We start from the raw sequence: 22,411 nt of genomic DNA, 5'->3' as shown, positions 1-22,411 counted from the left end.
ATCCACATCACTACGATGTGGTTCCTCGATGCTGCCCTCAAAGGGTATCTTGCAAACCCGACAAAAATCATGGAGTGACATCTCCTTAACCTCATCATATAACTGAAACTCCACTGAAGATGGTGATTTCTTAGCATGGAAATAAAAATTTTGCACAAAAATATTAGTGAGTAGGAGATACTGTTCGTGTTGGTCGTGGAGGAAGTTGGTGAGGCATGCATTCTCAGACAAGTAATAAAAGTCATCATGAATTCCAGCGGCTCTCAAGAACTCAGCACAAGGCCATTCACACGGCCGAACCTCTGCAGTGCGAGGAAGATTGTATTTGGGCTTTTTATTCTCCTCATTCTGCTTATCCTTCAAGCTTCGGCTCGAAGAGCCTCTCAACAATCTCTTCAACATTTTCTCCCTTGACGAACAATCTCCCCAAACAGTTTTGTGAATGGAGCTTTGAGCAAGTAGATCAAAAATGGCAGCAAGATGAGCTAGAACACGGGTTTGAGCTATGGGAGGATTTTTTCTAGAAGAAGAAGAAGTGGGTGGGTGGTGGAATAAGTGGAGGGGGTCCATTATGCAGGGGGCGCGACCCAGCGGGGCGTGCCCTGCACCCTCATGGCCCAATGGTGGGGGCCCCTGGTGTGTTCTCAATGCCAGTAATTCTTAAATATTCTACAAAAAATCATATATCATTTTCAGGACATTTGGAGAACTTTTATTTTCAAGGTACTTCTATTGCAAGGATAATTCAGAAAACAGACAGAAAGTACTATTTTTACTTTATTTAATCTAAATAACAGAAAGTAAAAGGAGGGTACAAAGAATTGTGCTTTCTAACTTCACCATCTCATGCTCATAAAAAGGAATCCACTAACAAGGTTGATCAAGTTTTGTTAACAAACCCTTTCCGAATAACATCAAACCGGAGAATTTTCGAATGACAATAGGTTACCTCAACGGGGATGCGCATGTCCCCAACAATAAGAATATCATATTTCTTCTTGACAGTAGGAAGAGTGAATTCAAAAGATCCAATAGTAATCATTGAAATTTTTCCAATAGAATTGATACTGTGGACTTGAGGTTGTTTCCTCGAAAAGTGTACCGTATGCTTATTACCATTAACATGGAAAGTGACATTGAATTTTTTGCAATCAATAACAGCCCCTGCAGTATTCAAAAAGGGCCTACCAAGGATAATTGACATACTATCATCCTCGGGAATATCAAGAATAACAAAGTCCGTTAAAATAGTAACGTTTGCAACCACAACAGGCACATCCTCACAGATACCGACAGGTATAGCAGTTGATTTATCGACCACTTGCAAAGATATTTCAGCAGGTGTCAACTTATTCAAATCAAGTCTATGATATAAAGAGAGAGGCATAACACTAACACTGGCTCCAAGATCACATAAAGCAGTTTTAACATAGTTTCTTTTAATGGAGCATGGTATAGTTGGTACTCCCGGATCTCCTGGTTTCTTAGGTATTCCACCTTTAAAAGTATAATTGGCAAGCATGGTGGACATTTCAGCTTCTGGTATCTTTCTTTTATTTGTAACAATATCTTTCATATACTTAGCATAAGGATTCATTTTAAGCATTTCAATCAAATGCATATGTAAAAAGATAGGTCTAATCATTTCAGCAAAGCGCTCAAATTACTCATCATCCTTTTTCTTGGATGGTTTAGGAGGAAAAGGCATGGGTTTCTGAACCCATGATTCTCTTTCTTTACTGTGCTTCCTAGCAACGAAGTCTCTCTTATCATAATGTTGATTCTTTGATTGTGGGTTATCAAGATCAACAGTAGGTTCAATCTCTACATCATTGTTATTGCTAGGTTGAGCATCAACATGAACATCATCATTAACATTATCACTAGGTTCATGTTCATTACCAGATTGTGTTTCAGCATCAGAAATAGAAATATCATTGGGATTCTCGGGTGTGTCAACAACAGGTTCACTCGGAGCATGCAAAGTCCTATCATTTTTCTTCTTTTCTTCTTAGAAGGACAAGGTGCATCAACATTAGTTCTCTGAGAATCTTGCTCAACTCTCTTAGGGTGGCCCTCCAGATACAAAGGTTCCTGAGTCATTTTACCCCCTCTAGTCACAACTCTAACAGCATTATCCTTTTTCTTATTATTTAATTTACTGAGCAAATCATCTTGTGCTTTAAGCACCTGTTCTAGTTGAGTGGTAACCATAGAAGCATGTTTACTAATAATTTTAAGGTCACCTTTAACTCTAGACATATAATCACTCAAGTGTTCAATCATATAAGCATTACGTTTCAATTGTCTACCAACATAAGTATTGAAGTTTTCTTGTTTAAGAATAAAATTATCAAACTGATCCAAGCATTGGCTAGCAGACTTATTACGAGGAATATCACCTTCATCAAATCTATAGAGAGAATTTACCTTTACTACCTGTGTCGGATTATTAAGACCATGTATTTCTTCAATAGGTGGTAAATTCTTAACATCTTCAGCTTTAATACCCTTTTCTTTCATAGATTTCTTTGCCTCTTGCATATCTTCAGGACTGAGAAATAGAATACCCCTTTTCTTCGGAGTTAGCTTAGGGGTTGGTTCAGGAAGTGTCCAATCATTATCATTACTCAATATATTATTCAATAGCAATTTAGCTTGCTCAACAGTTCTTTCCCTGAAAAGATAACCAGCACAACTATCCAGGTGGTCTCTGGAAGCATCGGTTAGTCCATTATAAAAGATATCAAGTATTTCATTTTTCTTGAGAGGATGATTAGGCAAAGCATTAAGTAATCGAAGAAGCCTCCCCCAAGATTGTGGGAGACTCTCTTCTTCAGTTTGCACAAAATTATATATTTCCCTTAAGGCAGCTTGTTTCTTATGAGCGAGGAAATATTTAGCATAGAAGTAATAAATCATATCCTGGGGACTACACACACAACCAGGACCAATAGAATTAAACCATGTTTTAGCATCACCCTTTAATGAGAATGGAAATAACTTAAGGATATAGTAGTAACGAATTTTTTCCTCATGAGTGAATAGGGTGGCTATATCATTCAATTCAGTAAGATGTGCCACAACAGTTTCAGATTCATAGCCATAAAAAGGATCAGATTCAACCAAAGTAATTAACTCGGGATCGACGGAGAAATCATAATCCTTATTAGAAATATAGATAGGTGAAGTAGCAAAAGCAGGGTCATATTTCATTCTAGCATTCAAAGAATTTTCTTTCAGCTTAGCTACCAGTTTCTTAAGATCATGTCTATCTTTGCAAGAAAAAAGGTCTCTAGCAGTTTCTGCATCCATAACATAACCCTCAGGTACATCTGGCAATTCATATCTAGGGAGAGAATCTTCATCATCACTTTCATCAATATTATCTGTTTCAATAATTTCATTCTCTCTAACCCTAGCAAGTTGTTCATCAAGAAATTCACCTAATGGCACAGTATTATCAAGCATAGAAGTAGTTTCATCATAAGCATTATGCATAGCAGAAGTGGCATCATCAATAACATGCGACAAATTAGAATCAATAGCAGCAGTAGGTGTCGCAAGTTTACTCAAACAGAAGGAGAATCAAGTGCAGAGCTAGATGGCAGTTCCTTACCTCCCCTCGTAGTTGAGGGGAAAATCTTGGTTCTTTCATCTTTCAAGTTCCTCATAGTGATCAACAGATATAAATCCCAAGTGACTCAAAGAATAGAGCTATGCTCCCAGGCAACGGCGCCAGAAAATAGTCTTGATAACCCACAAGTATAGGGGATCGCAACAGTTTTCGAGGGTAGAGTATTCAACCCAAATTTATTGATTCGACACAAGGGGAGCCAAAGAATATTCTCAAGTATTAGCAGTTGAGTTGTCAATTCAACCACACCTGAAAGACTTAATATCTGTAGCAAAGTATTTAGTAGCAAAGTAGTACGGAAGTAACGGTAACGGTGGCAAAAGTAATAGTAGTAGTTTTTGTAGCAATTGTAACAGTGGCAACGGAAAAGTAACTAAGCAAAGATCAATATGTGAAAAGCTCGTAGGCAATGGATCAATGATGGATGATTATGTCGGATGCGATTCCTCATGCAATAGTTATAACATCGGGCGACACAGATAGCTCCAGTTCATAAATGTAATGGAGGCATGTATTCCGAATATAGTCATACATGCTTACGGAAAAGAACTTGCATGACTTCTTTTGTCCTACCCTCCCATGGCAGCAGGGTCCGATTGGAAACTAAGGGATATTAAGGCCTCCTTTTAATAGAGTACGGGACCAAAGCATTAACACTTAGTGAATACATGAACTCCTCAAACTATGGCCATCACCGAAAGTGGTCCCGATTATTGTCACTTCGGGGTTGCCGGATCATAACACATAGTAGGTGACTATTGACTTGCAAGATAGGATCCAGAACTCACGTATATTCATGAAAACATAATAGGTTCAGATCTGAAATCATGGCACTCGGGCCCTAGTGACAAGCATTAAGAATAGCAAAGTCATAGCAACATCAATCTTAGAACATAATGGATACTAGGGATCAAACCCTAACAAAACTAACTCGATTACATGGTAAATATCATCCAACCCATCACCGTCCAGCAAGCCTACGATGGGATTACTCACGCACGGCGGTGAGCATCATGAAATTGGTGATGGAGGTACGTTGATGATGACGATGGCGACGGGTTCCCCTCTCCGCAGCCCCGAACGGACTCCAGATCAGCCCTCTTGATGAAGATTATGGCTTGGCGGCGGCTCCGTATCGTAAAACGCAATGAATCCTTCTCTCTGATTTTTTTTCTCCCCAAACGTGAATATATAGAGTTGGAGCTAACGTCGGTGGAGTCTCAGGGGGCCCACGAGGCACAGGGGCGCGCCCCGGGGGCGCACCCTTCACCCTTGTGGACAGGGTGTGGGCCCTTTGATGTTGATTCTTTCGCCAGTATTTTTTATTAATTTGAAACGTGTCTCCCTGAATTTTTAGGTCATTTCGAGAACTTTTATTTCTGCACAAAAATAACACCATGGCAAATATGCTGAAAACAGCGTCAGTCCGGGCTAGTTCCATTCGAATCATGCAAGTTAGAGTCCAAAATAAGGTCAAAAGTATTTGGAAAAGTAGATACGTTGGAGACATATCAAGGTCCGGCGGCCGGACGGGCCGGCAGGCGTGAGGCAGAGCAAAGGCTTGGGGAGGCACGGCGCGGGGACGACGGTGAAGCTGCAGGGCGGAGGCGGAAGCCCTCGGGCGCGGGCATGCTCAACGGGGCCGCGGGGAGTCGGGGCGAACGCGACCGAGACGGCGAGGCGCTGGCACGGGAGTGGCGACGGAGGCGGGCGCCGGTCGACGAGGGGACTCCGGCGAGGGGGGGCGGATCCGCAACGGAGCCTCCTGGGTCCATCCCTCTCCGGCGAGGAGGCGGCTTGGCGTACCACTGGCGCAGAGGACCAGGCAGGTGCGGCCATGGCAGGAGCTTCTGTGTGGCCGTGGTGCGAGGATGACGATAGGTGGCGAATCCCCGGGCGCGGGCGCGGCGACGATGGTGGGGCTCCTGCGCGCCAGGTGATGGGGATGGGGTACAGGGCTTGTCTGCCCCGGCGCTGGGGGTGTTGGGTATGTGGCGGCGCTGGGAGTGCGAGGTAGGGAGATGGGGATCGTGGGGGAAACCGGGGGTAGTCGGCTAGGGTTGCAGGATGGGGATTATGTAGCGGCGCGGCTGGGCCAGCCTAGTGGCCTGGTGCCCTGCTGGGCCAAGGCCTAGTTGAGGGCAGGGGGTTGGTTTCTCCTTTTTCTTATTTTTATTTTTACGTTTATTAGTTTTCTAATTTAATTTTAATTAATTAAAAAACAGTTTCTACATTAGTATAACTAATTATACTACTGCCACAGATAATTTGGCACTAAATAAATTAGTTGTTTACTCTATAATTTATAAAAGGTATTTAATAAATTGTTATAGCCATTGTTTTATTTATTTTAGAGCATTTAAACACTTTATAAAAATGTGGTGTCTCCACCATTATTACTTATGAATTATTAGACACAACCCGAACATTTTAGTTTTAATGTTTGAAAACTTTTATCATTTGACTTTAATTTAAAGTTGAATTTGGATCGGTTTTGAACTAACGTGAGGTTAGCAATAGTAATCGATGTGACGTTGCATCAATAGTAGAGGGTTACTGTAGCTTAATTATCCGAGCATCACAATTCTCCTCCACTACGAGAAATCCCATCCCAAGATTTAAGAGGTAGAGTTAAGTGGAAGGAACTGGTTACGAAATTCTAACGAGTGTTCTCACTCTTGGTTGCTCTTCCCGAAGTGGTCGATCCATTACGTTGATGTCTTCATTTCTCTAGTTCGGGGCATCGTTACAAAATTGTCATCCTTTCTTCAGAATCTATGTCATACTTATGAAAAGATAAGGGGAAAACTCGGGAAGGTCGGAGCTCAACACATGTTAGGTACCTGAGGGCTATCTCGGTGACCGAGGCATAGGGGCATCTCTCGAGTTGAAATTCAAGAAAGTCATACAAAGTAAGAAGTTTCAAGTGGATAGGCAATTGTTCTATGCGTGAAACAGAGTGTGAAAGGAGTCCAAAGCAACGTGAATAAGTATTGAGTCTGATACCAGAATTGATGATCTCTCGTAAGGTGGCTCGTGAATTACATATGAGGCCATGCGCGATGAATATTTTTGGGAACAAGGGGGTGTACAAGATAGTCAAGTTTTGATCCTATGGAACTATGGGTTATGGGACCACCATGTGGGTTAAAAGTAGAAGGAACGGTGACATCTTGCATAGTCATGGTGGCAAGGTACATTAGAAGATAGCCTGTCAGTTATGTTGGCAACAACGTTGGTACCAAGGGCGAGGGACGGAGATAACCATTTTCCTACTGGTTGAAACGAGGCGAACCGGTAGGCAAAGTTCTCGTCCATTGGTGGTTGCCGGAATGTCATCAACAAAAGTAATAGGGTCTTTTTGACAGAATTGTACAATGAGGTGGTTACATAAGTAGGGAATTATTACTGCTTAGATCATATTGATCAGAAGAAAGGTTAAACAAAACAACGGAAAGGAAAATGTGTTTATCATATTAACAGAACAATGGAAAGGAAAATGTCTTTAAGCACATATTTCAGTGGTATATCCTTCCCAAGGATAAGCAGAGCATGATATCCATGACATGATAGAAAGTAGAAAACCATTTAGGTAAGGGGAGAGGATTTCATGAGATAACCCAAACAACGGGGATTGAATAATTGATAAAGAAAATTTAGCATTGTGGTTCAAATGTTCTTACTGAAAATCGGAGTACCAAAGACATGCTTCGAGATAGCATTGACATGGTCATTGGGTAAAGATCAGACTTTGAATACACAAAGGATCCATCAAGAACAACTTATAGGATAAGTTTTACAATTTCCTCAGGGGAGAATGGCTAACCTTGCTAAAATGGAACTATACAATAGGTCCTTCGGCTAGGTGTGCTAGGCATGACATCACCTTATCAGGTCATAAAAGACCATTGTTATAACTATTGGAATTATGTTCCAACCATCATATCCGACCGAGATTCAGATCTGATCGGGGTCAGGATACCTCAGACTCAGGATGCCTGAGAAGAAAAAGGTGTGACACAAATTGATGAGAAGACATCGTCAGATTCTCGAGAAATGAACTATGGAAGCGAGTTCCGAAATAAGAGTTCATTAGTAAACCATGGAGAGAATGGGGAGGTGGCTGATGGACTCAGCGGCAATTCATTGAGGTTTCCAAAAAGATGGATTTCCACAATTAAGTGAACGAGGTGATAGCATCGGACACACCTAAGTATATAATGAGGTATGTTCGATGAGAACATCCACAATTAAATATTGAACGAAAATGCACCTGGAAATATGGACCAAGTAGTACGATCAAACTTAGAATGGTGATTCGATAACGAAACTATCAGCCATTTACTTCGAAACAACAAGGTTGCTAGAGATATTAAATTCTCACAACAGAGTTCACTCAAAACGGTGGCCAAGAAAAGAATGGTGATGGCGAGAAGCATCACTGCAACAAAATTTCTTAAGAGGTGGTGAAATTCTCACGACATTCCTGGCATAAAAGATGGTAACACTCCGCGGTAGAACATAATATAAGTTGGATAGCAAAGAACTCAAGGTATAACACAAAACACAGACAAGTTTTGTGTTGAAGGGAATGCAATAATGTTGTCGATGATAACCCAAATCATCGAGGGCAAAGGATGGTATTTGTCTCCAAGAATTAGATTGATATGTTGGAAGACCTCAGAATGTTGATGATGATCACAACACATTTGTCGAGGGGTTTCAAGAAGATGTAACCGACCGGCGATGACATCAAGTCAACGGAATAATGAAGCAAAAAGTTATTGAAACCATGGGTACGACACAAACTCGAAATCAAGCTTGTTGTTCAAGGACAAATGATATGACAAGGAGGATCGACATAAGATTAGCTCACCATCGAAATTTTTGCTCCAGGAAGAAGGACCCGGTAGCATAGTTAAAATTTAGCACGATAATGATATAGCTGATTAGGCTAGGAATGACTTGAAGGATCATTAAACTCATAAGCAACGAAAATTACTTAGAGTTATTGAATCAGAGTGCAGAATTGGTTCACTTATCGGTGTTCTTGAGTGACTAATAACTCAGAACCCGGAGGAAATCTGAGAATGGTGAAAAGCAATACAAGATGAAGACTCATAGGGAGCAACACAGTTCTTTGATATTCTCGAGATACCAGAGGGTAATACTCGAATGAAGATCGAAAATAGGGGTTGTAGAGATGTATTGATCTATAGAAGACAAGTACTTTAACTTGTTTGAGAAATAGAATCAAGGAGAAAATATGGTCGGAACCATGATTGCAAATGATCACATTAAGATACAAAGTGAACTTATAATACAGGGATAATTATTTTTACGAGAAGTTTCGATGATAAGGTCTACATCATGTCCATGGGCATGAACACAAAGTTCAAGGTCGACTCCCACTTATCCAATGCACCAATTTTCATTCACTTCTCACTTTCGAAGAAGTTGTACTGTTGAAATTTCATCAGACGAAAAGCCAGTAGAGTATACCTCGCGTAACTTACGAGTTCACACATATTAGGGATGGCGTAGGTTCAACCCATCTGGGCATCTTAGGAACATAGAACACAAACTTCAGGAGTAAATCATACCAACTCGAAAGGAGAGCATGGTTGAGAGAGCAGAGGATACAATTTACCAAGGCATTATGTATCAGGGAAAGAACTTCCAAAGTTATTGAATATGAATGATGTTATCGGATATTAACCCAGCAATGGTTCTGGTGGTCCACAACGGAGCTGATGTGAGTATCGGTACTCAACTAGAGGAAGAAAGAATGCAAGGATATCAAATTATAGAAACAACTAACTAATTCAAAGCACAAGTGCAAAAGAATTATGATTTCCAAATCAAGGGATCATAAGCAAATGCTCTGATTAAGGATGGATAAGTTGAATAGACTTAGGGGTACAATCGACGGCAATTTAATTGGTTGAGAACCAGCTCATGTTTAAAATGACGTCTGAGTCGAAAGGATGAATTCAAGGATCTGATTAAGGATTGCAAACATTCACAACATATTGAATCGAGGGACTCGAAATGATAATGACAGAGGATGTAAATGGAGATTACTATATATATGGAATTAACCATAATGTCGGAAGACGAGGAATCCAGGAGCAATAGGTTGCTGAGGATATTCATAAAAGCGAATAGTATTTCGAAGAATTTTGTGAAACACATTAACAATTGGGGATGAGCGGATACTCGGTAAATGCGAGGAATTATCGGTAGGGGTATTCATGTGGCAAAGAACTGCAAGGCAGTAAGCTCAAAGGATTGTCGGAACAACAGAGAGCAGTTTGGGGAATCTTGTAATAACAAAATCAATGGGGTTGTATGTAAGAATGGAAAGAGTATTTAGTTATCTATAAGGATATTACAGTGGTAGGGAATTTGCAAAGGCGGTGAGCACAAGGGTCTCGGAAAAACATCGAATAGTATCTTCGGAACCTTCTGGTGAAGCAGTCAATCATCTGAAATGAGGGGCTCTCCAGGTGGATGTGATCACGAGATCCTAATGTTAGAGTTAGTAAATTCATTTAAATCCGAATAGAAAAGAGATCAGAGTCCCAGAGTATAGGTCGAGGAATAAAAGATCCTAACACCACCCAATGGCAACGTGGGCTCATAAGCCACACAGCCATGTTAGTAAAAGTTTTGCAATGACTAGACTCGACTTCGTCCAAGGAGTTTGGAAGGGGGATTCCTACAGGCAGTTGGCTATGATACCAACTTGTGATGCGCCCAATTCAATTGTACACTAATCTTACACGCAAACGTGTACGATCAAGATCAGGGACTCACGGGAAGATATCACAACATGACTCTAAAAATAAAATAAGTCATACAAGCATCATATTACAAGCCAAGGGCCTCGAGGGCTTGAACACAAGAGCTCAATCATAGATGAGTCAGCGGAAGCAACAATATCTGAGTACAGACATAAGTTAAACAGGTTGCCATAAGATGGCTAGCACAAACTAGGATACAGATCGAAAGAGGCGCAAGCCTCCTGCCTGGGATCCTCCTAAACTACTCCTGGTCGTCGGCGGCAGCCTGCACGTAGTAGTAGGCACCTCCAGTGTAGTAGGAGTCGTCGTCGACGGTGGCGTCTGGCTCATGGGCTCCAACATCTGGTCGCATCAACCAGGTATAGAAAGGGGGAAAGGGGGGAGCAAAGCAACTGTGAGTACTCAACCAAAGTACTCGCAAGCAAGGAACTACATGTCGGGGAACGTAGTAATTTCAAAAAAATTCCTACGCACACGCAAGATCATGGTGATGCATAGCAACAAGAGGGGAGAGTGTCGTCCACTTACCCTCGGAGGCCGTTAAGCGGAAGTGTTATAACAACGCGGTTGATGTAGTCGTACGTCTTTACGATCGACCGATCCTCAGCACCGAACGTACGGCACCTCCGCGTTCAGCACATGTTCAGCTCGGTGACGTCCCGCGAACTCACGATCTAGTAGAGCTCGAGGAAGAGTTTCGTCAGCACGACGGCGTGGTGACGATGTTGATGAAGCTACCATTGCAGGGCTTCGCCTAAGCACCGTTACGATATAACCGAGGTGGATTATGGTGGAGGGGGGCACTGCACACGGCTAAGAGATCAATAGATCAATTGTTGTGTCTTTCGGGTGCCCCCTACCCCCGTATATAAAGGGGGTAGGAGGAGAGGGCCAGCCAAGGGAGAGGCGCGCCCAAGGGGGGGCAATCCTACTCCAAGTAGGTTTCCCCCTACCTTTCCTATTCCAAGAAGGAGAGGGGGAAGGAGGAGGTGGAGAGAAGGAAGGAGAGGGGGCCGCCGCCCCTTCCCCTTGTCCAATTCGTATTGGGGCAAGGGGGCCGTGCGCCACCTCCTCGCAGCCCTCTTTCTTCTCCACTAAGGCCCATAAGGCCCAATAACTTCCAAGGGGGTTCCGGTGACCCCCGGTACTCCGCTATATGTCTAAAACCTCCCGGAACCCTTCCGGTGTCCAAACATAGTCATCCAATATATCAATCTTTACATCTCGACCATTTCGAGACTCCTCGTCATGTCTATGATCATATCCGGGACTCCGAACTACCTTCGGTACATCAAAACATAAAAGCTCATAATACCGATCGTCACAGAACTTTAAGCGTGCGGACCCTACGGGTTCGAGAACTATGTAGACATGACCGAGACATGTCTCCGGTCAATAACCAATAGAGGAACCTGGATGCTCATATTGGTTCCTACATATTCTACGAAGATCTTTATCGGTCAAACCGCATAACAACATACGTTGTTCCCTTTGTCATCGGTATGTTACTTGCCCGAGATTCGATCGTCGGTATCTCAATACCTAGTTCAATCTTGTTACCGGTAAGTCTCGTTACATGTTCCGTAATGCACCATCCCGCAACTAACTCATTAGTTGCATTGCTTGCAAGACTTATAGTGATGTGCATTACCGAGAGGGCCCAGAGATACCTCTCCGACAATCGGAGTGACAAATCCTATTATTGATCTATGCCAACTCCACGAATACCATCGGAGACACCTGTAGAGCACCTTTATAATCACCCAGTTATGTTGTGACGTTTGGTAGCACACAAAGTGTTCCTCCGGTATTCGGGAGTTGCACAATCTCATAGTCATAGGAACATGTATAAGTCATGAAGAAAGCAATAGCAGTAAACTTAAACGATCAAGTGCTAAGCTAACGAAATGGGTCAAGTCAATCACATCATTCTCCTAATGATGTGATCCCGTTGATCAAATAACAACTCATGTCTATGGCTAGGAAACTCAACCATCTTTGATCAACGAGCTAGTCAAGTAGAGGCATACTAGTGACACTATGTTTGTCTATGTATTCGCGCATGTATTATGTTTCCGGTTAATACAATTCTATCATGAATAATAAACATTTATCAAGATATGAGGAAATAAATAATAACTTTATTATTGCCTCTAGGGCATATTTCCTTTAGTCTCCCACTTGCACTAGAGTCCATAATCTAGATTACACAGTAATGATTCTAACACCCATGGAGTCTTGGTACTGATCATGTTTTGCTCATGGAAGAGGCTTAGTCAACGGGTCTGCAACATTCAGATCCGTATGTATCTTGCAAATCTCTATGTGTCCCACTTGGACTTGATCCCGGATGGAATTGAAGCGTCTCTTGATGTGCTTGGTTCTCTTGTGAAATCTGGATTCCTTTGCCAAGGCAATAGCACCAGTATTGTCACAAAAGATTTTCATTGGACCCGATGCACTAGGTATAACACCTAGATCGGATATGGACTCCTTCATCCAGACTCCTTCATTTGCTGCTTCCGAAGCAGCTATGTACTCCGCTTCACACGTAGATCCCGCCACGACGCATTGTTTAGAACTGCTCCAACTGACAGCTCCAGCGTTCAATATAAACACGTATCCGGTTTGCGATTTAGAATCGTATGGATCAGTGTGAAAGCTTGCATCGACGTAACCATTTACGAAAAGCTCTTTGTCACCTCCATAAACGAGAAACATATCCTTAGTCCTTTTCAGGTATTTCAGGATGTTCTTGACCGCTGTCCAATGATCCACTCCTGGATTACTTTGGTACCTCCCTGCTAAACTAATAGCAAGGCACACATCAGGTCTGGTACACCGCATTGCATACATGATAGAGCCTATGGTTGAAGCATAGGGAACACTTTTCATTTTCTCTCTATCTTCTTCAGTGGTCAGGCATTGAGTCTTACTCAACTTCACACCTTGTAACACAGGCAAGAACCCTTTCTTAGCTTGATCCATTTCTTCAAAACTATATCAAGGTATTTGCTTTGTGAAAGTCCAATTAAGCATCTTGATCTATCTCTATAAATCTTGATGCCCAATATATAAGCAGCTTCACCGAGGTCTTTCATTGAAAAACTCTTATTCAAGTATCCTTTTATGTTATCCAGAAATTCTATACAATTTCCAATCAACAATATGTCATCCACATATAATATTAGAAATGCTACAGAGCTCCCACTCACTTTCTTGTAAATACAGGCTTCTCCGAAAGTCATATGCTTTGATCACACTATCAAAACATTTATTCCAGCTCCGAGAGGCTTGCACCAGTCCATAAATGGATCGCTAGAGCTTGCACACTTTGTTAGTACCCTTTGGATTGATAAAACCTTCAGGTTGCATCATATACAACTCTTCTTCCAGAAATCCATTTAGGAATGCAGTCTTTACATCCATTTGCCAAATTTCATAGTCATAAAATGCGGCAATTGCTAACATGATTCGGACAGGCTTAAGCATCGCTACGGGTGAGAAGGTCTCATCGTAGTCAACTCCTTGAACTTGTCGAAAACCCTTTTGCAACAAGTTGAGCTTTGTAGATAGTAACGTTACCATCACCCACAGTCTTCTTCTTGAAGATCCATTTATTCTCGATGGCTTGCCGATCATCGGGCAAGTCAACCAATGTCCAAACTTTGTTCTCATACATGGATCCCATCTCACATTTCATGGCTTCAAGCCATTTTGCTGAATCTAGGCTCATCATCGCTTCCTCATAGTTTGTAGGCTTGTCATGGTCAAGTAACATGACCTCCAGAACAGGATTACCGTACCACTCTGGTGCGGATCTTACTCTGGTTGACCTACGAGGTTCAGTAGTAACTTGATCTGAAGTTTCATGATCATCATCATTAGCTTCCTCACTAATTGGTGTAGGTGTCACAGGAACCGGTTTATGTGATGAACTACTCTCCAATAAGGGAGCAGGGACAGTTACCTCATCAAGCTCTACTTTCCTCCCACTCACTTCTTTCGAGAGAAACTCCTTCTCTAGAAAGGATCCATTCTTAGCAACAAATGTCTTGCCTTCGGATCTGTGATAGAAGGTGTACCCAATAGTCTCCTTTGGGTATCCTATGAGGACACATTTCTCTGATCTGGGTTCGAGCTTATCAGGTTGAAGCTTTTTCACATAAGCATCGCAGCCCCGAATTTTAAGAAACGTCAACTTTGGTTTCTTGCCAAACCATAGTTCATAAGGTGTCGTCTCAGCGGATTTTGATGGTGCCCTATTTAATGTGAATGCAGCCATCTCTAAAGCATAACCCCAAAATGATAGCGGTAAATCAGTAAGAGACATCATAGATCGTATCATATCTAGTAAAGTACGATTATGACGTTCGTACACACCATTGCGCTGTGGTGTTCCGGGTGGCGTGAGTTGCGAAACTATTCCACATTGTTTCAAATGTAGACCAAACTCGTAACTCAAATATTCTCCTCCACGATCAGATCGTAGAAATTTTATTTTCTTGGTACGATGATTTTCCACTTCACTCTAAAATTCTTTGAACTTTTCAAATGTTTCAGACTTACATTTCATTAAGTAGATATACCCATATCTTCTCAAATCATTTGTGAAGGTGAGAAAATAACGATACCCGCTGCGAGCCTCAATATTCACCGGACCACATACATCAGTATGTATGATTTCCAACAAGTCTGTTGCTCGCTCCATTGTTCCGGAGAACGGTGTTTTAGTTATCTTGCCCATGAGGCATGGTTCGCAAGTAGCAAGTGATTCATAATCAAGTGATTCCAGAAGTCCATCAGTATGGAGTTTCTTCATGCGCTTTACACCAATATGACCCAAACGGCAGTGCCACAAATAAGTTCCACTATCATTATCAACTCTGCATCTTTTGGCTTCAACAATATGAATATGTGTATCACTACTATCGAGATTCAACACAAATAGACCACTCTTTAAGGGTGCATGACCATAAAAGATATTATTCATATAAATAGAACAACCATTATTCTTAGATTTAAATGAATAACCGTCTCGCATCAAACAAGATCCAGATATAATGTTCATGCTTAATGCTGGCACCAAATAACAATTATTCAGGTCTAAAACTAATCCCGGAGGTAGATGTAGAGGTAGCGTGCCGACGGCGATCACATCGACTTTGGGACCATTTCCCACACGCATCGTCAACTCGTCCTTAGCTAGTCTTCGCTTAATCCATAGTCCCTGTTTCGAGTTGCAAATATTAGCAACAAAACCAGTATCAAATACCCAGGTGCTACTGCGAGCTCTAGTAAGGTACACATCAATAACATGTATATCACATATACCTTTGTTCACCTTGCCATCCTTCTTATCCGCCAAATACTTGGGGCAGTTCCGCTTCAAGTGACCAGTCCCTTTGCAGTAGAAGCACTCAGTCTCAAGCTTAGGTCCAGACCTGGGTTTCTTCTCTTGAGAAGCAACTTGTTTGTCGTTATTCTTGAAGTTCCCTTTCTTCTTCTCTTTACCCTTTTTCTTGAAACTGGTGGTCTTGTTGACCATCAACACTTGATGCTCCTTCTTGATTTCTACCTCCGCAGCCTTTAGCATTGCAAAGAGCTCGGGAATTGTCTTATCCATCCCTTATATATTATAGTTCATCACAAAGCTCTTGTAGCTTGGTGGCAGTGATTGAAGAACTCTGTCAATGACACTATCAACTGGAAGACTAACTCCCAGCTGAGTCAAGTGGTTATGATATACAGACATTCTAAGTATATGTTCACTGACAGAACTATTCTCCTCCATCTTGCACCTGTAGAACTTATTGGAGACTACATATCTCTCAATTCGGGCATTTGCTTGAAATATTAACTTCAACTGCTGGAGCATCTCATATGCTCCATGACGTTCAAAACGTCGTTGAAGTCCCGGTTCTAAGCCGTGAAGCATGGCACACTCAAATATTGAGTAGTCATCAGCTTTGCTCTACCAGACGTTCATAACGTCTGGCGTTGCTCCTGCAACGGGCTTGGCACCCAGCGGTGCTTCCAGGGCGTAATTCTTATGTGCGGCAATGAGGATAATCCTCAAGTTATGGACCCAGTACGTGTAATTGCTACCATCATCTTTCAACTTTGCTTTATCAAGGAACGCATTAAAATTCAACAGAACAACAGCACGTGCCATCTATCTACAATAACATAGACAAGTAAAATACTATCAGGTACTTAGTTCATGATAAATTTAAGTTCAATTAATCATATTACTTAAGAACTCCCACTTAGATAAACATCCCTCTAATCATCTAAGTGATCACGTGATCCATATCAACTAAACCATAACCGATCATCACGTGAAATGGAGTAGTTTTCAATGGTGAACATCACTATGTTGATCATATCTACTATATGATTCACGCTCGACCTTTCGGTCTCAGTGTTCCGAGGCCATATCTGCATATGCTAGGCTCGTCAAGTTTAACCTGAGTATTATGCATGTGCAAAACTGTCTTACACCCGTTGTAGATGAACGTTGAGCTTATCACACCCGATCATCACGTGGTGTCTCGGCACGACGAACTTTGGCAACGGTGCATACTCAGGGAGAACACTTTTTACCTTGAAATTTAGTGAGAGATCATCTTATAATGCTACCGTCAAACAAAAGAAAATAAGATGCATAAAGGATAAACATCACATGCAATCAATATAAGTGATATGATATGGCCATCATCATCGTGTGCCTTTGATCTCCATCTCCAAATCACCGTCATGATCGCCATCGTCACCGGCGCGACACCTTGATCTCCATCGTAGCATCGTTGTCGTCTCGCCAACTATTGCTTCTACGACTATCACTACCGCTTAGTGATAAAGTAAAGCAATTACATGGCGATTGCATTGCATACAATAAAGCGACAACCATATGGATCCTGCCAGTTGCCAATAACTCCGTTGATCATCTCATATAATAAATATAGCATCATGTCTTGACCATATCACATCACAACATGCCCTGCAAAAACAAGTTAGACGTCATCTACTTTGTTGTTGCAAGTTTTACGTGGCTGCTACGGGCTGAGCAAGAACCATTCTTACCTACGCATCAAAACCACAACGATAGTTTGTCAAGTTAGTGATGTTTTAACCTTCTCAAGGACCAGGTGTAGGCACACTCGGTTCAACTAAAGTTGGAGAAACTGACACCCGCCAGCCACCTGTGTGCAAAGCACGTCGGTAGAACCAGTCTCGCGTAGGCATATGCGTAATGTTGGTCCGGGCCGCTTCATCCAACAATACCGCCGAACCAAAGTATGACATGCTAGTAAGCAGTATGACTCGTATCGCCCACAACTCACTTGTGTTCTACTCGTGCATATACCTCTACGCATAAACCTAGCTCGGATGCCACTTTTGGGGAACGTAGTAATTTCAAAAAAAAATCCTACGCACACGCAAGATCATGGTGATGCATAGCAACGAGAGGGGAGAGTGTCTTCCACGTACCCTCGTAGACCGTTAAGCGGAAGCGTTATAACAACGCGGTTGATGTAGTCGTACGTCTTCACGATCGACTGATCCTCAGCACCGAACGTACGGCACCTCCGTGTTCAGCACACGTTCAACTCGGTGACGTCCCGCGAACTCACGATCCAGTAGAGCTCGAGGGAGAGTTTCGTCAGCACGACGGCGTGGTGACGATGTTGATGAAGCTACCATCACAGGGCTTTGCCTAAGCACCGCTATGATATAACCGAGGTGGATTATGGTGAAGGGGGGCACCACACATGGCTAAGAGATCAACAGATCAATTGTTGTGTCTTTGGGCTGCCCCCCTACCCCCGTATATAAAGGGGGTAGGAGGAGAGGGTCGTCCAAAGGAGAGGCGCGCCCAGGGGGGCAATCCCACTCCAAGTAGGTTTGCCCCCTACCTTTATTATTCCAAGAAGGAGAAGGGGGAAGGAGGAGGTGGAGAGAAGGAAGGAGAGGGGGGCCGCCGCCCCTTCCCCTTGTCAAATTCGGATTGGGGCAAGGGGGCCGCGCGCCACCTCCTAGATGCCCGCTCTCTTCTCCACTAAGGCACATAAGGCCCAATAACTTCCTGGGGGGTTTTGGTAACCCCCGGTACTCTGGTATATGTCCGAAACCTCCCGGAACCCTTACGGTGTCCGAACATAGTCATCCAATATATCTATCTTTACGTCTCGACCATTTCGAGACTCCTCGTCATGCCCGTGATCATATCCGGGACTCCGAACTACCTTCGGTACATCAAAACATAAAAACTCATAATACCGATCGTCACAGAACTTTAAGCCTGCGGACCCTACGGGTTCGAGAACTATGTAGACATGACCGAGACATGTCTCCGGTCAATAACCAATAGAGGAACCTGGATGCTCATATTGGTTCCTACATATTCTACGAAGATCTTTATCGGTCAAACCGGATAACAACATACGTTGTTCCCTTTGTCATCGGTATGTTACTTGCCCGAGATTCGATCGTCGGTATCTCAATACCTAGTTCAATCTTGTTACCGGCAAGTCTCTTTACTTGTTCCGTAATGCATCATCATGCAACTAACTCATTAGTTGCATTGCTTGCATGGCTTATAGTGATGTGCATTACCGAGAGGCCTAAAGATACCTCTCCAACAATCGGAGTGACAAATCCTATTCTTGATCTATGCCAACTCCACGAATACCATCGGAGACACCTGTAGAGCATCTTTATAATCACCCAGTTACGTTGTGACGTTTGGTAGAACACAAAGTGTTCCTCCGGTATTCGGGAGTTGCACAATCTCATAGTCATAGGAACATGTATAAGTCATGAAGAAAGCAATAGTAGTAAACTTAAACAATCAAGTGCTAAGCTAATGAAATGGGTCAAGTCAATCACATTATTCTCCTAATGATGTGATCCCATTGATCAAATAACAACTCATTTCTATGGCTAGGAAACTCAACCATCTTTGATCAACGAGCTAATCAAGTAGAGGCATACTAGTGACACTATGTTTGTCTATGTATTCACACATGTATTATGTTTCCGGTAAATACAATTCTAGCATGAATATAAACATTTATCATGATATGAAGAAATAAATAATAACTTTATTATTGCCTCTAGGGCATATTTCCTTCACTACACTACATATGCATTGGTATTAATGAAAGGGGTAGTATATGTGGACTGAACTGCAGAATGCCAGAATAAGAGGAGGATAGCTAGTCCTATCGAAGACTACACTTCTGGCAGCCTCCATCTTAGAGCAGTAGAAGAGAGTAGATGGTAAGTTAACCAAGTATCATCGCATAGCATAATCCTACACGGCGATCCTCCCCTCGTCGCCCTGTGATAGAGCGATCACCGGGTTGTATTTGGCACTTAAAAGGGTGTGTTTTATTAAGTATCTGGTTCTAGTTGTCATAAGATCAAGGTACAACTCCAGGTCGTCCTTTTACCGAGGGACACGGCTATTCGAATAGATAAACTTCCCTGCAGGGGTGCACCACATTACCCAACACGCTCGATCCCTCTGGCCGGACACACTTTCCTGGGTCATGCCCTGCCTCGGAAGATCAACACGCCGCAACCCTACCTAGGCACAACAGAGAGGTCAACATGCCGGTCTAAATCCTATGCGCGTAGGGGTCTGGGCACATCGCCCATTGCACACCTGCAAGTTGCGAACGTGGCCGGAAGCATACCTAGCCCCCTTAATACAAGGGCAGGCTTACCGTCCAATCCGGCATGCGCCGCTCAGTCGCTGACGTCAAGAAGGCTTCGGCTGATACCACGACGTCGAGTGCCCAATAGGCCAGTGGCCAGACTCAGATCAAATACCAAGATCTTGTTAAGCGTGTTAATTGATGTAACCGCGGGCGCCGACCAGGGCCAGGCCCACCTCTCACCTAGGTGGTCTCAACCTGCCCCGTCGCTCCGCCACAAAGGTCCACTCAGAGAGCCGTCAGGACAGACGTCCTTTCGGTCCCAATCCGTGAATCACTCGCGGGCACTCTATGAGCCGACCTGACTTTAGTCACCACATGTATCATATACAATGTATATAAGTATATACCTGTGATCACCTCCCGAGTGATCATGGTCCTATAGTATAGCATGGCAAACGGACAAGAATGTAGGGCCACTGATGGAATACTAGCATCCCATACTAAGCATTTATGATTGCAGGTAAAGGTAACAACAGTAGTAGCAAAGACAGGCTATGCATCAGAATAGGATTAACGGAAAGCAGTAACATGCTACACTACTCTAATGCAAGCAGTAGAGAGAAGAATACGTGATGTCGGGTTGATCAAGGGGGGGCTTGCCTGGAAGCTCAGCCGAGAAGGAGGGGTCGTCGTCGATGTAGTCAATCACGGGGGTATCGGCAGAGGTCTTGGGGTCTACCAGAAAGAAGTAACGAAGGGGGAACACAATAAATAACAGAGCAATCAAGCATCACAAAGCATAGCATGGCAATACGCGGTGCTAGGGGTGACCTAACGCAGTACTAGGTGCTACTGGCGAAGGGGGAAAACATTCGGGCAAGTATCCCCGGTGTTAGGCATTTTCAGACAGACGGACCGGAGGGAGAAAGTTGCATGTTCGCTATGCTAGGGACGTGTGGCGGACGAACCCTCTACGTATTCGGATTCGCCTCGTCATTCTAAGCAACTTTCGTGTATAAAGTATTTTCATCCGAGGTACGGTTTATTTTATATTAATTTTCAAAGGTTTATTCAATTTATGGATTTATTTATATTCCAAATTTAATTAGTAAATACTTTTGCCACATAATGCAGTGCCAGCCACAGTGTATGACGGGTGGGGTCAGGGTCAAAGTTAATAGTCCAGTCGCCTCCCCCAGTACCACTATTCCCTCAGTAAATCCTGCGGTGCCCCCCTCCATAGATTTCTCGTGGTAGAATGGCTCCTCTCCTCTCCTCTCTCCCACCTGCTTCCTCTCCACCATGGATCTAACCACTGATCCTCACCATGGAAGGCCTACTACACTGGGATTTCAATCCTGGTCTTGCAGTCTCGGAACAGGTACGTCGAAGATTTGGAGAAACTGTTCACTTTTCTCCATCTCGCAATACCAAGGAATTCTTCTTGGTGGTTTCTTTCTCCTCAGCCTCCTTTCCCCTTTCTGAAGATTCTGTGAGTGTGGCTTTGCAATGTTGTATTGGGGGTCATCCCAAGGGGTTCAAGGTGGTTAAGCTCATTGACAGATCTTTTCGCTTCTCTGTGGCTGGTAACAAAGTGGGTCATTTCATTCATGGGCTCAAAGATCGTATTTGGCCGGATTTTATATGTCATTTTCATCTTTTCAATGGTCGTTTCAATGGGTACAAACATTTTGAACATCAATGGCATGCTGATGAACATCTGGAGCCCATTGTTGCGCGCAGCCCTATGGCCATTCGTTACAACCATCCGGTCTTCCTGGACACGTCAATCAATCAGGCCTCTACTAAGGAGCTGGGTAAATTTAATATCATTCCTATAACCTCCATGAGTTTTCATGACAAGAACAGCGATGAAGCCTCATGTTCTTCCTCATTGCCGTCGTGCATGATCGGTCCGACCGTGCTGGAGAATATTTCGGACTGTCTTAATGAGGACAATCAATGTGCCTCAGACCTCTCGAGATTTTCTAAGCATTCAATTGTGATTGGGAGTTTTCAATTTTCTAATATCAATGATTACCCACAATTGCCGCAAAGCTTCCTTACTTTTGCTCTCCGGTATGCACCGCCACACTCGTCCTGGCCACCGACCTTATCTAAATCTCATATTGCTGATTTGTCGAGCGCGGGATATTCTCAAAAGGAAGTCTTGGATATTGCCAAGAATTGGGGCCAATTATGTGCTAAATGCTTACAATGGGGACACAATAGGTCTAATTGCCATGCACGGCTTATTTGCCTTACGTACTCCGCACCGGGACATAAATGCCATAATTGTC

The sequence above is a fragment of the Triticum dicoccoides genome, chromosome 4A (assembly GCF_002162155.2).
Source record: "Triticum dicoccoides isolate Atlit2015 ecotype Zavitan chromosome 4A, WEW_v2.0, whole genome shotgun sequence".
Classification (NCBI taxonomy): domain Eukaryota; kingdom Viridiplantae; phylum Streptophyta; class Magnoliopsida; order Poales; family Poaceae; genus Triticum; species Triticum dicoccoides.
Note: the sequence above shows the minus strand (reverse complement) of the source record.